The sequence below is a fragment of the Calonectris borealis genome, chromosome 1, assembly GCF_964195595.1.
Source record: "Calonectris borealis chromosome 1, bCalBor7.hap1.2, whole genome shotgun sequence".
Lineage (NCBI taxonomy): Eukaryota > Metazoa > Chordata > Aves > Procellariiformes > Procellariidae > Calonectris > Calonectris borealis.
This window is the reverse complement of record NC_134312.1, coordinates 163417771-163432790: the sequence shown is the minus strand read 5'-3', so window position 1 is coordinate 163432790 and position 15020 is coordinate 163417771. Positions and strand designations below refer to the sequence as shown.

Below are 15020 nucleotides of genomic sequence, written 5' to 3'. Positions count from 1 at the left end.
GAGTTGATTTATTGGCTTTGCGTATGTTTTCCTAAATATCTCTGGCTTTTTATTTCACTCTTTGTCTTCATGCATCCCATATCTACTTCTTTCTTAGAGAAGTTCTAACTTCTTCCTGCTTCTCTTTTTCATTGAGCCATCAGATTTAGCCAGGTATCTACTTTTTGACCTAGTCGCTGGCTATGTCTGTACTGCTTAATAAAGCATGGCCATAGGGTGAGCTTGAGAATTGGAGTGCTGCTCATCCTTGTGGCACATTCCTGGCATGGTTTTGGCCCATGCCACCTAGTCCTTCCTTTGCAAGACAGTGCACAAGAGTTGTTTGTGGAGGACATCCGAGGGGCCATTCACAATATGGGATATGAAAAGGACTGCACCAGGCCTGGCTCTCCATAGCCTACAGAGCTCCTGAGCCCCACAGCAATGCCAGTAATGCCCTCATGCTGCCCTTATGCTGCCTTCTGGCACTTGCAGGAAAAAAAATTCCTCAGTTTCATGCTGTAAAAATGTCACTCTAGTGGGCTGCACCACAGTGCTATATCAGACAGTTTGAAATGAAAAAACCACACCCTACAAAGAGCAGAAATGTATAAGGACCAGCAAGATAACAAGGAGATCCAAAGGAAACCAGTAACTAGAGCCATGCAGTGTGCCAACCTGTATGGCACTTGGCCTGAAGGCCAGAGGACTCTCCGTGACTTTGTTTTATTCAGCAGTGCAGGGATTGTCTCTTTACACTCAGTGGGGAAAAACAGGCACTCCTTAAATGGAATTAGTCTCAATCTACTGTAGAAGTCTAATTTGGATTAGTTGAATTCTGCTGTGGGAAAGGCTATTAGTTAGGTTTAGGTGAGATCAGTCCCACCCCAGGCACTCCAGTTCAGTTGCTATACACTCTTTTGTGTGGATTTTTTTGTTTTGGTGGGAGGTGGGATTTCTAGGGGCTTTTACACATAGTCTTTTACAACGGCTAGCTGCATCTCCCCTGTTGGGAGAATTGTGCTGGTTTGGGAGTATTCCTTCAGAAAGTACGTTATATACTGAGAGCTGGCTGGTAACTGTTGTATTTCTGTGTTTGTGCATCAGAAGAGAGTTTGCCCTTGCTTGAGAAAGGGAAATTCAGAAAACAAATTTTAAATTGAACTGCCACAGGTGTTGAATCTTATCTTATTGGAACAAATGTACAGATAAACCCCTACAGTGTGATCTCAGGTTCAATAAACAGCTTAGTTATTAAGGTTAAACAGTGCTCCTGAGAGATATGCTAATGTCCACCTTATTTTTAACACAGTTTGAACGGTTTTGCAGTCTGAAGGGACACTGGGTTGGAATGGCTCACATGGGGATGATTAACGATTAGATCTAGCACTGGAAAGTAATAACATCTTTTGAGAAATTATTTTTAAAAAATGGTTTATGTAGCAAATATCTGTTAAGCAAATTGTTAAAAATTGACTGCATTTTACTTAGTAATTAATAGATCTTGTATTTTTTTCTTAGTCCAAATAAATACTGAAAAACGTACAGCTTCATTAGAAGTGATTCTTTGCAAGGACTACAATTCCGACCAAAGAAAAAAGTCATTTCTCCTCTAGCATTGAAAATGTAATACATTTAAACACTGGCATAAGTTCAAGGTATGAATTGAATTAACAGTTAATGTAGTTTAAATAATGCATTGATTTAAAATTGAAAAGATTTAAATACTGAATCTGTTGTAAAAGGTAAAAGGTTTCCTAATACTTCTGCTATGTCAGTGGTGGTATGTAAACCCAGAGCAAAGCTATTGCAGCAGGTAAAAGACAAGTATTTAAAAGCTTTTAACATAATGTTATAGTGTGCCTTATTATAGAAAACATAGCAACACACTAATAAATACTCATAACTTCAATACTTAAATAGCATTCTTTTGAGTAGTAAATCTTTCTTTAAAATATTCCTGGCTAAAGGGAATGATAAGGCAAATTCTTAATGTCTAATGAAGCAAGTCATTCTTCTGGCCCAGATAAATGACAGTATAAATTACTGAAGAGCAACCAAATCTTCAACTGTGTAAAGGTTGGATATAGGTTGAAAAGTAGTTTGCAAAAAACAGCATGAGGGGGTTCAGCAATCACCATGTCTTACTGTGTTTCCAGACAAATTGGTCTTTTTGCATAAAAAACCCGTGGTTTTGTAATTGTCAGAGCTGCAGAATAACTCCAGGCTCTGGTCATCAAGGTGAACTGTCTTCCTACCACGCACCTGTTGCCAGAAGGCAGCAGAGCATTTGCACAAGTTTCACCAGGGACGTACATTGAAGACAAGTGTTGCTTAGCTGTAAGTTAGGCATCATGTAACTGAAGATTCCCTCCTACTGGAAAGATGGGTGGGATGAAAAATGTCAGGTTTGGTTCTCAGATCACGTGGAAACATATGTAACCACGTAATATGCTGCATTATCATTTGCAAACTGTGCAATTTTTGTGCAGAATGAGAAACCTCAATGTCCAGAAAGCAAGAGAAAGTTCATTTTAAGGTTCAAAACTCTGTTTAAGATTTGTGTCCCCAGAAACTGTCTTAAAATCTCAGTGCTCAGACCTGAGAAACATGGTGAAACTGGTTCTCACTTGATGTAAATCAAAGTGACAATATTGAAGTCAATAAAGACAGAAGCATGAACATAAGATTATGCTGTCTTATTTCAATTCATGATCAGCCTTAGGTATTCACTCTTGCAAAGCGCATTTTGACCTGAACCATCAGGCTTTTAAGCAGAGATATTAATTCATTTTTTCTGATTATTGTAATATCAGATCAAGGATGCAAGTGAATGAACTGTAGCAGCCCTGTTTCAGAATCTGTAAGTGATGCCAGCATCATCTTAGGGGAGCAAGCATCTACCACATGCTATGCAAAACATCATGGCTTTGGAACTTTCACAGCAATACAGCCATAAATACTACAAATCAGAGTTATTTAAGGCTGTAATTCCACACAAAAAAAACCAAACCAAAACAAAAAAAAAATTGGTCAGATAACTTCAATATCCTGATGTTCTGTCTTTTTACATATGTGTTCTCTTACAGTGTGTATATTGGTACAGTATAAGGATGGATATTTCATACAGTCCAACATATTTAGATTAGTTCTATAGATAATCTCACCATCTCATTCATTCCGTGAAGGTGTGACACTGCAGGAGTGGAAATAAGAAAACATTTGCTAGTAGTAGAGTTTTACTATTCTGATTGTCAGGGTGAAATTTATAGCACGTATTTGTTTCCAAAGCACTTGAATACTTTATGAATGTAACTAAGTAAATTAAAAGATATATTGAAGCAGCTTCTCTATAAAACAAGTTAAAAACAAGTAATCAACACAAAGTAAGTAAAGTGAGAATAATCCCAGTACAGATTTATAATTTGCTTACCAGAAGTTTCCTTATAAATCCATCAAGGTAATTTCTTTCTCCTCCCAGTGGAATGAGAATAGTAGATACATCTTTTTTTATTTATTTGCAAACAATTATGATCTCAGAGCAGAGCTTTTATTCTTTCTTTTTGCAACAATCAAAAAAAGACAAAGCTTGGGGTGTAAGGATGTGTATTTATGCATATATGTGTAAGAAGAGGGATTGTCTGTGTGAATACAGCTTCTTTTTTTAACATAAGAGTCACTGTGAATAGACAGAAAACACGTTAGACCGAAAATGCATTAGATAGAATGGGCAGTGTTATATAATTTATGCATAAGGGAAAAAGAAGCTATGATTCGTTCCCTTAAATTTTAAAAAAGCCAGAATTCTTTTGTAAAATGCCATCATCATACAAAAATATAGAGAATGCAAACTTCCTGCACCCAGATGGAAAACCTTGGATTCTTTCATAATGAAGTCAACTGCTTTAATTAGGATTTTTCACAAGAAAATTGGTAAATATTATTCTGTACGAATATATATAGATTTCCAATTAATGACCACTAGAAGATACAGGAATCCTCAATAATTAGAGTTTCCATTAAGCAGAACATTGAAGAAATTGGGGAAGGGAGGAACGAAAATAGCTTTTTTGCTAAAATCTGAATCTTGCCCTGTAGACTTTCATTTCAGAAATTCAAAATGTTCATCACTATTATCTGATATTTTATTTAATAAATGGGATTTTATTTTTTTTAATTAAAATTATATACATATAACCCTGACATACCAAGGTAAAAGAGGATGAAAACTAAAACAACTGCATACATTTTTGTTCTGATTACAGCTTGTGTCCTGGTTGTGTTTGCAAACTCTGAATTTGTCTAATTATCTTTGGTAACTATCAGTTATTTTCTCTAGGGGGGTGTATGATAATCCCTAGATCCTCTAGCATTTCACTTCAGATCCTGACTAATCCTCCAGAAAGCCTTCTTAGCTGCCCAGATTATCCTTAAGCTTGTCTCTGACAGTTCTAGAGGAATCAAAGTTTGACTACAGACTTTGTCTAAGAGTTTGAAGTGATTTACTTACAATTGCCCAGACCATTTGGTATTCTGAAGTCAGGAACTAAGGCTTTAAACTTTATTTCATAGATGAAATGAGGAAGATATGAGAGATCTGTTTTATTGTGCTTGAGTAAATGACTATGCTGGAGACATGACCTGCCACTTCTTTATTCTTGATGGATTTGCTTTGGTGATGGAGGCTTCCTGTCTAGATAATTTGTGTTGCTTTTGTACAGTGGAGAGAGAATTTCAGAACAATCAGGTGATGTCAGGTCATCATCTACCAAGAACAGAATAGATTCTTATCAATGAGGAGGACATTCTTCATTCATTTATGAAATCTTCTTACCAATGAGTAGTCTAAGAGCTTTCCTACACTGTGGATCAAGCTAACCAGTTGTGGACATGTGATTTAAAGAAAGGTAATGATTCTACAGCTAATTTTTTTCCCTACATTTTTCCTTGGCATATTACTCTCAGTATGCATACCATTCTTTCCCTGGTAACATGATCTTTTCTTGGGAGCTTTTGTTAATTTAGTTCAGTCCCATAAGAAATGGGTCATGGGGGTGTGGAGAAAGGCTTTGAACTAAAAGTACAGTTGAAGGTATATGACTCCTTAATCTCATAAATTATTTATTTGTGGTGCTTAGCTGTGCACTGGAACAAACCATTTTATTGATGCACCTTTTAAGAATGCTTATGAACAGCTACAAAATACTTGCAGAAGGAGTACACAGGTTTCAGAACAATATCTTAATATCGTATGCCTTGGGATGCTGAAAAGGACACCTGAGCGGGAAAAGCAGTTAGCTACTTGAGGATAGCAGCCATATTTCCTCCAGGTTTATTCTATCAAAGGAGAACACTCATGCAGGCAAAGCTTAGAAGAAACACTTGTAGGAGATATTAATGAAATAAATCAGTCAGTAGCATTAATTGGAATTTAAAGGAATGAACAGATGGTCTTTGTGTGACTGGAAGTATCAGGACAAAAATCAGCACATGTGTTTGCTAAGACAGCTCTGCTCCAAGAAAACACACCTGTTTACTTTTCTGATAATAAAAATATTGTTAATAGAACTTTTATTTACAGTAATCTTTGTAGTTAAATTACACTGCAGTGTTTTAGTCCCTTTTGTATTCAGACAGATAATCAGCTTTAAACTGCTTAATATTAGTCATATAAGTGTTTTTTCCCATGGGTCCAATAACATTAATCATAACATCAAAACAACAAGGTGATCTTTCCAGTTTCCTTAATCCTATTTACGCCACGTGGCAAACACAGTCCAACTAGAAATAGAACAAATTTTGTATCCTCACAACTGGAAAGTAGAATTTCTTCCAAGCAATAACAAATGAAATTCCAGTTTTCACTGGAATGTTATTGATAGATTTCCGTATTGCTTATCTTCCTAACTGCATTGAAATCAAAATGTAGCTACAATAAACTTTTCCTACATTGCCTAAAAAAGGAATGGGCATTAAATATTTTTCCTTAACTTAGCCAAGACACAAGTGGTGCTGTGACAAAAGGGTTCACCCTGTGTCACCCTCTGACTGCCCCTTCCTAAAAAGTGTCCGTCATCAAAGGATTTGCTGTGGCAAGACCTCAAACCAATTCTTGGAGTTTAATGGGAAACATGACCCGATTCCAAGGATTTCCAAGCTCATTTTGAGTTTCAGAAACCCAAGAGGTGTGTGCCTGCAACATGGCTTTATTTGGAATCTGAGAAAACAAATTGCCTTCTGTGTTCAGATGGCCTTGTGTGCTCATTGAACAACTCTACTAAAGTGAAAATAAACTTGACCATAAAACAAATATCTAAGTATTTAACTGCTAAGTTTGGAATGCAATTGTAAAGAGGAAAATAAAATAACATGAATCTCTGTGTGTTCTCACTGAACTCACTGAAGATCTTCCTTTGCATTCTTCACATTCTTGATAACTTTGAGAGGATTGGCAGCTGCAGAGTTTTCTGAAACTGCATTTTCTTACTGAAATTGTTCAGGATATAAATCTCCTTTACTATCTTACTCATGCCTTTTAAGAAATTTCTTCTAGTTCATCTTTATTCTGTAATTCAATCAGAATTTAACATTACTAGGCCAGACCTCTTAAATATAATTCAAAGTTTTCCCCAATGTTCTTTTGGCATTGGTCTTTAAAAGGGAAAATGCAAATGCATCATTCCCCACTGACTAGGGAACTTCCCTGAATGTACCTTTAATCATATTTCTTAATTAGCCTTTGCATGTTAAGCTGTGTTCATACTACTCAATATATTTTCAAATGGGATAAACAGCAAATAATAATAAGTAATAATAATAAAAATAAATAAATTGTACATTTTCATGAGATCTGCTGTACATATTTCATAATAAGATAAAGTTCTAGTCATTAATGACTAGAATTAGATGAAGACTATATCTGCTAGCCATAGAATTAACCAATTAGGCATGAGAGCATGCTTTCCCTTTCCCTGCCTTCTTCCATCCCTTTTACCAGTTTTAAAGCTCCTGATGTCATGAGAAACACATGTTGTGTCTTTTAGTCCAGCTCACATAAATTCAGAGGCACTGTATCTAGTTGCCAAATGGACATACATGATAGCATGCTTTCTTAAGATAGCTAGCTCTGCAACTCTACTCTTAGTCTTGATAGTGATGAAGAGTCGTTACTCATTTGTAAACTTTCTTTTATATGTCATAATTAAAAAAAATACACTTAATTAAGCACAATGCTTTCTAAAGAAAGAGATGATGATGGACAGCTTTGGCGTTTAAATTTGCAAGAGTGAATGCTGCAGAAAAACAACTGGTACAAGTTCTACATTCATAAAGATTCTCTGATTCGGGACCAATTAGAGACCTAATTCAGACCAAAATGAAAAATTATATTCTTTGATCCAAAACTCAGTAGATAGCTCACGTGATAGTGCTTGTTCTTACATTTTACATTTAAAATTACAGCCTTTGCAGGCACGGTAGCTGGCAATGGTGGAAGGGAATGGCACTGAAGGAAAACAATACCTAGTGAACCATAAGTAGCCTGTGAAATAAAGGGAATCATAGGATCATAGAATCATTTAAGTTGGAAAAGACTTTTAAGATCATCGAGTCCAACCATAAACCTAACACTGCCAAGTCCAAAACATTGTGTAACGTTGTTACTAGGTCTGACTTCTACTGAAAGATCTTAAAGAATCTCTGGGTCTCCAAGGTATTTTTATACTTGGCTTGTCAATATTGTATTGAAATTCAACAATTCAATTGATAAAATTCAATAAACAGTGATGTTAAAACCTTTTCATGCAGACTAGCTTTTACTACAAAGAATGTGCCCATGCACCTATAGTCATTTTATCGTATTTATGATTGCATATGAACCATATGAAAATCAAAGCTAACAGTTATATGCAAAAGTAGCATGCAAATGGCATTTAGTATATTTTTAATGGCAATTTAACACTGAGAAATGAAAGAACAAAACAACTGTCTACAGGATGCCCTGTAGACTAGGGTTTTGAGAATCTACAATCCCCACAACTAGGATGAATTCTTTGTCCAGGTCTGAGCTCTTATATACATTACAGTGAATGGAAGAAACTTGAATCCTAACACAAGTATTTTTTTCTAAGTTGGTGTATCTTTTAAAAAATTAGGAAAACACAGTACTTTCCAGCTGCTAGAAATTCTTCAGTAAGAAAACAGTTAAAGCTAATTTATAATTAGATCAGTAGCAGTTAACACAGCAAAACTTCATAGTTCCTTGAATAGTTGGTCCCATTTCAGGTAAACAGTTCAGAAATCAGGTCAGAAGCAAATCGAAAATATACGTCATGCCCTCAAGCCAAGAAACGTGTTAGCTATATCATTTACAAAACCTCATTAAGTTACTTACAAACCATGGGTAGCAAATTATAGCAAAAAAAGGTAGAATAGAACAAAAGTAATTAGAAGACAATTTAGCCCCACATATGCCCCACAGAGCTTAGCAGTTGGAGATCAGCCCACACTGTGAGTGAATTTCATTTAAGCTTCCTTGTCTTGTTTTGGAAATTAGAGTGACAAAAATATACCTTGTTAATAGACATCAGACTACATTTCACCCCACTGAAAATTTTCCTTATCGTGTGCTAAATCTTATTATCCATATGGCTGTCATTTAGGCCACAGCTACCCCATTTATCTTTTATTGTTCTTTAATTTTATCCATAAATAACAGAATTTCAGAAAACTTAATTTTTGTCATCTATCACTATAGGTAACGAGCATAAAATTAACTAAAGAAAACAGTAGCTTTGCACAGATGGCCAAGTGCTGTCTGATAATGGTTCACATGATGTCTTTCACCGCCACCTGGATATATATTGCTGTTTAAGTAAAATATACATACATATACCCCTTCTCATTGAAATGCTCTCATCTGCCTGGCATGAAACCTGATTCTAATACCCAGATCAGCTTCTTTTTATTCTCTACCATAGCCCCAGTTCTACAAGGCCCTTAAGTCAGGGATAAAATTTAGAATGTGAGCATCATTTGACTCTATGGGGTTACATATAGGCTGGAGGCAAAATATATTCCAAATTAGAAGCTTTCCTTTGAAATGGTTTGGATTTTAATGTTAAAAATGCCCTAAGTGTTTTGCTGAATCAGAGCTGCTAGGGAGAAGTTCAGAGGGTGAAGAAGTGATTACATCTATCTTCTAAATTTGATACCGTACCATTCTCTTCTACACAGCAATCATTGTGACAGCTTGCAGGAATTCTTGATAGATAGATAACCCATTCAATCAATTAAGTAGTTATCACCTCATCACACTTTGTTTCACTTATGGCTCATTTTAGAAAAGAAGTTTGTATTTTCAGTCTCTTTAAATGCTTTTAGAAGTGCTCAAAAGATGTTCGTTAGCAATTTCCCATGGGAATAATTTGTACTTTATGTATTATTTCCATGGTAACTTCAGAGAACAGGAACAGGGTTGTATGCTATGTTACATCCATCTTAATTTAGTTTAGGACATGTTGTTTTTTTTTTCCCAGGGTCAGTTTTCATTTAACAAAATATTAAATGGCCTGTAAAATGAAGATTGAAAAGGCAAATGTCCTTTAATATAATACTGTACTGAAGTCCTTTTTCACAGCACATTAGTTTTCATCTTTGAATAAAATACCAGGGATCTTATTATTATTATTACTTTTAGCAAAGCAGCAACTGAAATCTGTTGTAAGTTTTCTGTGACAGAACTAAAATACAATGATGTGGAATTTATCCTGAATCACTTGGAAACTTGCTGCCTGACCTTTTTGCTGTGCTATTCCTAGTTAATGAAAGTACTAGTCATGGAGAGAGACAACTTTTTTCAAGTGAATCCAAGCAGCTGATTGGTTTGGTATACCCTCAGGAGGCATCCTCAGGTGCTTCTGGTTTTGCTTCTTTTTAAATTACAGTGTTGAAGTACTTTTCTCCATTCCTACCTGGCTCCCCAGCCCACATATTCTGTCAGTACAATTAGCAATTTTTGCACTCTGTATCCTCTGTAAACCAAACAAACATGCTTTGATTGACCACAATGCTTTTATAATCTTTTGGTTCCAAATTCTGTAAATAATTACTTACAAAAAAAAAAAAAAAAAAAAATCACTAAATAGGACTCCCTATTCAACTAGGGTTGTTACTTAGTATTGTTGCATAGGTAATGTAATTCTCTCCAGAGTCAGACTTTTTATTGGTTGTCTTCATATTTATATCCTTTGGCCAAATATGTATTCATTTCTAAGTAGATTACATAAGAAGTATTGAGATAATGAAGGATCTGTAATAAATGAAGCTACAAGAAATGAAAACAGCAGGTACTACTGTTGGGGATAGAGGCTTGCTAGCAAGAGACATTTATTAAAAGATTAGGTTTCATTTCTCTTTTTGCATGTGTGTCCTCCTAAACATTAAGAAATACTATGTAAGACACCGTACAACTTCATCATGAAGCTGTCAGGGTGGAAGATATTTTTATAAAATATCAATAGAAAATATACTTCAGGGAAGAGTTGTGCTATGTAGAAACAGAATTATATTATAGTCGTCTCCATTAAGATGTCAGCAGTCACCAATTGATTCCGTGAAGTCATTTCCTGTTTGCAGTGGGGGGAATAGCGATCAGCTGTATGATGGAAACAATTGCATTTAATTATACATAATGTTAACTTATCAGCAATTTAATGACAACCACTGTATCTCAAGTACAACTTTAGAGTATTTGTATGTTTACTTCATAGTGGGGCCATTTTTTCACTGGAAAGCCTTGGGGTTTTTAATATAAAATAAACCTTCATTCTGAAATTCTAAGTTATTTAGAAATTTTCAAGAAGGGCAAACAGGTGAAAATTGAAACAATATTTCAACAAAATTTTTCAAAACTGAATGTTTCTATTGACCTCCTTTTATTTTTCTAATTTCTGTAGGGAGATTGACTTGAATTTCCTGATTTGTTAATTCTTTTTTTCCATCTTTGAAATGTTCCTATATGTTTTAGAAATCATTGATTTGTGCACATGGTTTCAAGTCCATGAAAGAAATTGGGTGCATTAAGTTTTGGCTGAAGCAGAGAAACGTGGAGATAGGATTTTGTAGGAAGTGTTTTCTGTAGCAAGTGACATTTTCATCTGTAAAGATAATTTTGGCTCTCCTCAGCTCCCTTCTCCTACTTCTCACAGCCTCTTCTCACTTCTTACAGTTGCTGCCACTGTTTGCTCAACTTGGTGCCTAGAAGGGGGCATATTTTTGCTCATTACATGCCCTTTATTGTGTGTTTCCTTCTCATACTGTATTTGGGATTAAAAAAATTATAGAAAACCACAGCTGACATCCAGGCTCACTTTTCTATGGAAAAATGATCCCTCATGTGTAGCTTTGAGAGAGGGCATTGAAAGCAGAGTCATTGCATCTCTACTCTATAACTGTGATTTCAAAAAAGGAGAGGAGGGAATTGAAATAGTTGGTTATCAGTGGAGGCACCAAGTTCGTATATTGTGCATGTATTGCAAATCCCACAGGACCCACAAGGTTTGGATATTGTGGTAAAACAAAAATATTAATAGCAAACACTGTAGCAGATTTTTTATACCTTTTTCTGAGTTCTTGTGAATAATTTTACTGCCTATCCAGAAATAATGTCTTCATTAATTAAAAGCAAACCCCAACATAAGACTGAAATTAACAGAAAGGTAACATTTTGTCCTTTTAAGTATAATGTTTGATTTAGCTATTTCTTTGAAACTCATGTTTTGTTGTTCAAGTGCAGGCAGACCAAGACTCTAAGTTAACTTTCCTCAGTTTCATGAAAAAGAAGTTTTGTTTGTCTTGAGTTTTTTATGAAATCATTGTTAGATAATAATCATTAAATGTTAACCAAGGTGGCATTAAAGCAAAAAGTAGGATCACATTTTGTTTGAAGTAAATGCAAGCTGACTACAACCATCTCCCCAAGATCATCACCTTAAAATAATTTAATTTGACATAATCTTTGCCGTTCAAAATGACTGCCTCACTCTTTTCTTTCAAAAAGCTCTTATATCAGAGGAGGCATCCGATCTCTTTTATCATAGAATCATAGAATCATAGAATCATTTAGGTTGGAAAAGACCCTTAAGATCATTGAGTCCAACAATCTAGCATTTAGGATGTGTGCCAAAAAGTAGCAGACCTGGCTTCTCTTACCTGCTTATTCTACGGGGATTTAATTTCCTATTTCCCAGGTCTAGGGTAAATTCTTCTTGAAGCTGGGTCTTTGTATTGCCAGAAATGTAAGGCACATGGGGCCATGAAGTGAAGTCTCAGGAAGCCTGACTTGGTAGCACTGTATGCAGGTATCAAGATTGCCTTTCAATCTGTGAACCTTCACAGAAAAGAATAAGGGATGCCTGCAATGCATGGTATTTCTCCATGGGACCCTTTCATTCTCACAGTTTATCCTCTTTGGTGCAAGGGTTCTGTGAGAAATGCTGTGCTTGCACATTTAATGATTATTGTAACATGTAAAGAGACAAACCTTAACCAGCATGTTACTGCACTTTTGAGACCATTAGACAGACGAGACCTCTAAAGTCAACCTGAGCTACCCACAGGAACTGTGGTCTTCAGCTGGAGAAAAAGTCCTGAGGAACTGAGGTACTGAGCATTGTACCATGCTGCCGTGGTTTAACCCCAGCCACCAACTAAGCCCCACACAGCCGCTCGGTCACTCCACCCTGGTGGGATGGGGGAGAGAATCAGAAGGGTAAAAGCGAGAAAACTCATGGGTTGAGATAAAGACAGTTTAATAGGGAAAGCAAAAGCCACGCACGCAAGCAAAGCAAAACAAGGAATTCATTCCCTACTTCCCATCGGCAGGCAGGTGTTCAGCCATCTCCAGGAAAGCAGGGCTCCATCACACCTAACGGTTACTTGAGAAGACAAACGCCATCACTCCAAACGTCCCCCCCTTCCTTCTTCTTCCCCCAGCTTTATATGCTGAGCATGACGTCATATGTTATGGAATACCCCTTTGGTCAGTTGGGGTCAGCTGTCCCAGCCGTGTCACCTCCCAGCTTCTTGTGCACCCCCAGCCTCCTTGCTGGTGGGGTGGGGTGAGAAGCAGAAAAGCCTTTTGTAAGCACTGCTCAGCAGGAACTAAAACATCCCTGTGTTATCAACACTGTTTTCAGCACAAATCCAAAACCTAGCCCCATACTAGCTGCTAGGAAGAAAATTAACTCTATGCCAGCCAAAACCAGCACACATGCCATTATAGATAAAATCTTCTGAGAATGTATGAGTCAAAATCTAAGCATCTGCTAAATGTACAAGAAGTGTAATTTTTCAAAACTCTGTAATTTTGACTGAATGTGGGCAGATCTGTGTTAAGAGTGACAGAAATTACTCACTGGCACAGAGGTTATGCAGATGACACTCCGTATTCTGCTTGCACTAGGTTGTGGAAGTGAAGTCAGTGTCTCAAGTTTCAACTTTTTCTTCTGATTTTTAAAATGATTTCTGGTCTTGAACATTTTGTGTTCTAAAACAGCTTTTGGGGCCATTCTTATCTGCAGTGCAGTGACTGTCTGCCAACTCTCATTAAGGTATATTTACTGTCATTTGCAAAAGTAAAACTAGGCCATTAATCCTCCCTTATAGTGTGACCTCATTGTATATTGAGATGGTGCTGCTGCTGTTGCCAGTATCAGGGCTTTCCTCCAGAAGGTGACAAAATACCTTGAAGATGCTAATGAAGTAGGAGTCCCAACACCCCTGCAAGATAATTAGGTAACTTTATTCTGCATTATAGGTGGAAGAAATTCAGGTGCACAGAGGACTGATGATTTTCTCCAACAGGCATAATATTTTGAGACATAATAATTTATAGGGCCAGAGTTGAACAAAGGCTTCTGTATAGCACTGTTCACTCCTATCATAAAAAGATATTTCAGTGGCATATTTTCTATGTGAGAATGCTTGCCTTCTGCTTTTCCAAGCACCCCCTGCAAATTCAAATGTTTTTCAAGATGGGGTTTTGAATTGTCAAAAAATTAAACCTACTTCCCTAATTCTCTTTGTATCTAACTTAAACAAAATTAAATAAATATAGGTAGCATCTCCATCTGCGGAGATCTTCAAAACCAGACTAGATAAAGCCCAGAGCCCAGAACCTCATCTGACCTCATGGCTGACCCTGCTTTGAGCAGGAGATTGGACGAGAGACCTCCTGAATTTTCCTATGTATCAATGTTTTTCTGCTGTTCACTGCTAGAAACTGCATGTCCATGACAATTACATGCATGTATCATTAGCATATTATTGTGTGTAGGAACTGAATATTCAAAATAAGATTAATGGAGAAGGCATTCTATTTATTGTAATATAATACCATAACACTAGAACTTCTTACCATTAAAGGAATTATGGCATCTTGCAGAACTTCTCCTGCATTAAATAAGAAAATGACTTAGTTATAACTAAAATGCTTCCTAATAGAAACAGAAAATAGCCATGGAAGCTGGAACTAGAGGATGCAAAACGTAAATAGCTCAGAAACTAACCTGGGTACCTGTAGTGCACATTTTAAAGTTGATTTAAAAAATATTAAAAATCTGAAATCAAATTGTGATTCATCTGTTGCTTCCATAATAATTGTAAAATATGTTTTGTCTATGAAGTTACAAGAAGTTATGTACAACATTTATACAATGAGTGTAAGTGAGTTTACATTGAGTATAAATTTATCATTACCTTGCACCACCCAAACCCTAGAAGCCTAGGGACTGCAGCCTAATTACCATATCCTTTCTGCAGATTAATGCATTAATCGGCACACAGTGTACGTAAGCTTGTTTATTTAATGAAGTTCATGATGGTCTTTGTGGGTGAATACACACATTAAAATATCACAAAGCATGCCTAACATTTTTTCTTCCTTTAATTTGAATTTTTTTCTGTTAATTTTTGATTGTATCTAGACTCTTCAAACTTAAGGCAAAAGTAATCCCTAATTAGGGAAATCTAGGGAACACCTG

The 15020-nt window shown here is 36.2% G+C and overlaps 1 protein-coding gene across 1 annotated transcript in view; it reads left to right on the top strand.

The window, feature by feature from the left end:
* Window positions 1-15020, top strand: part of GPC6 (glypican 6) — a 786226-nt gene that overhangs the window by 337746 nt on the left and 433460 nt on the right. The window lies entirely within an intron of this gene.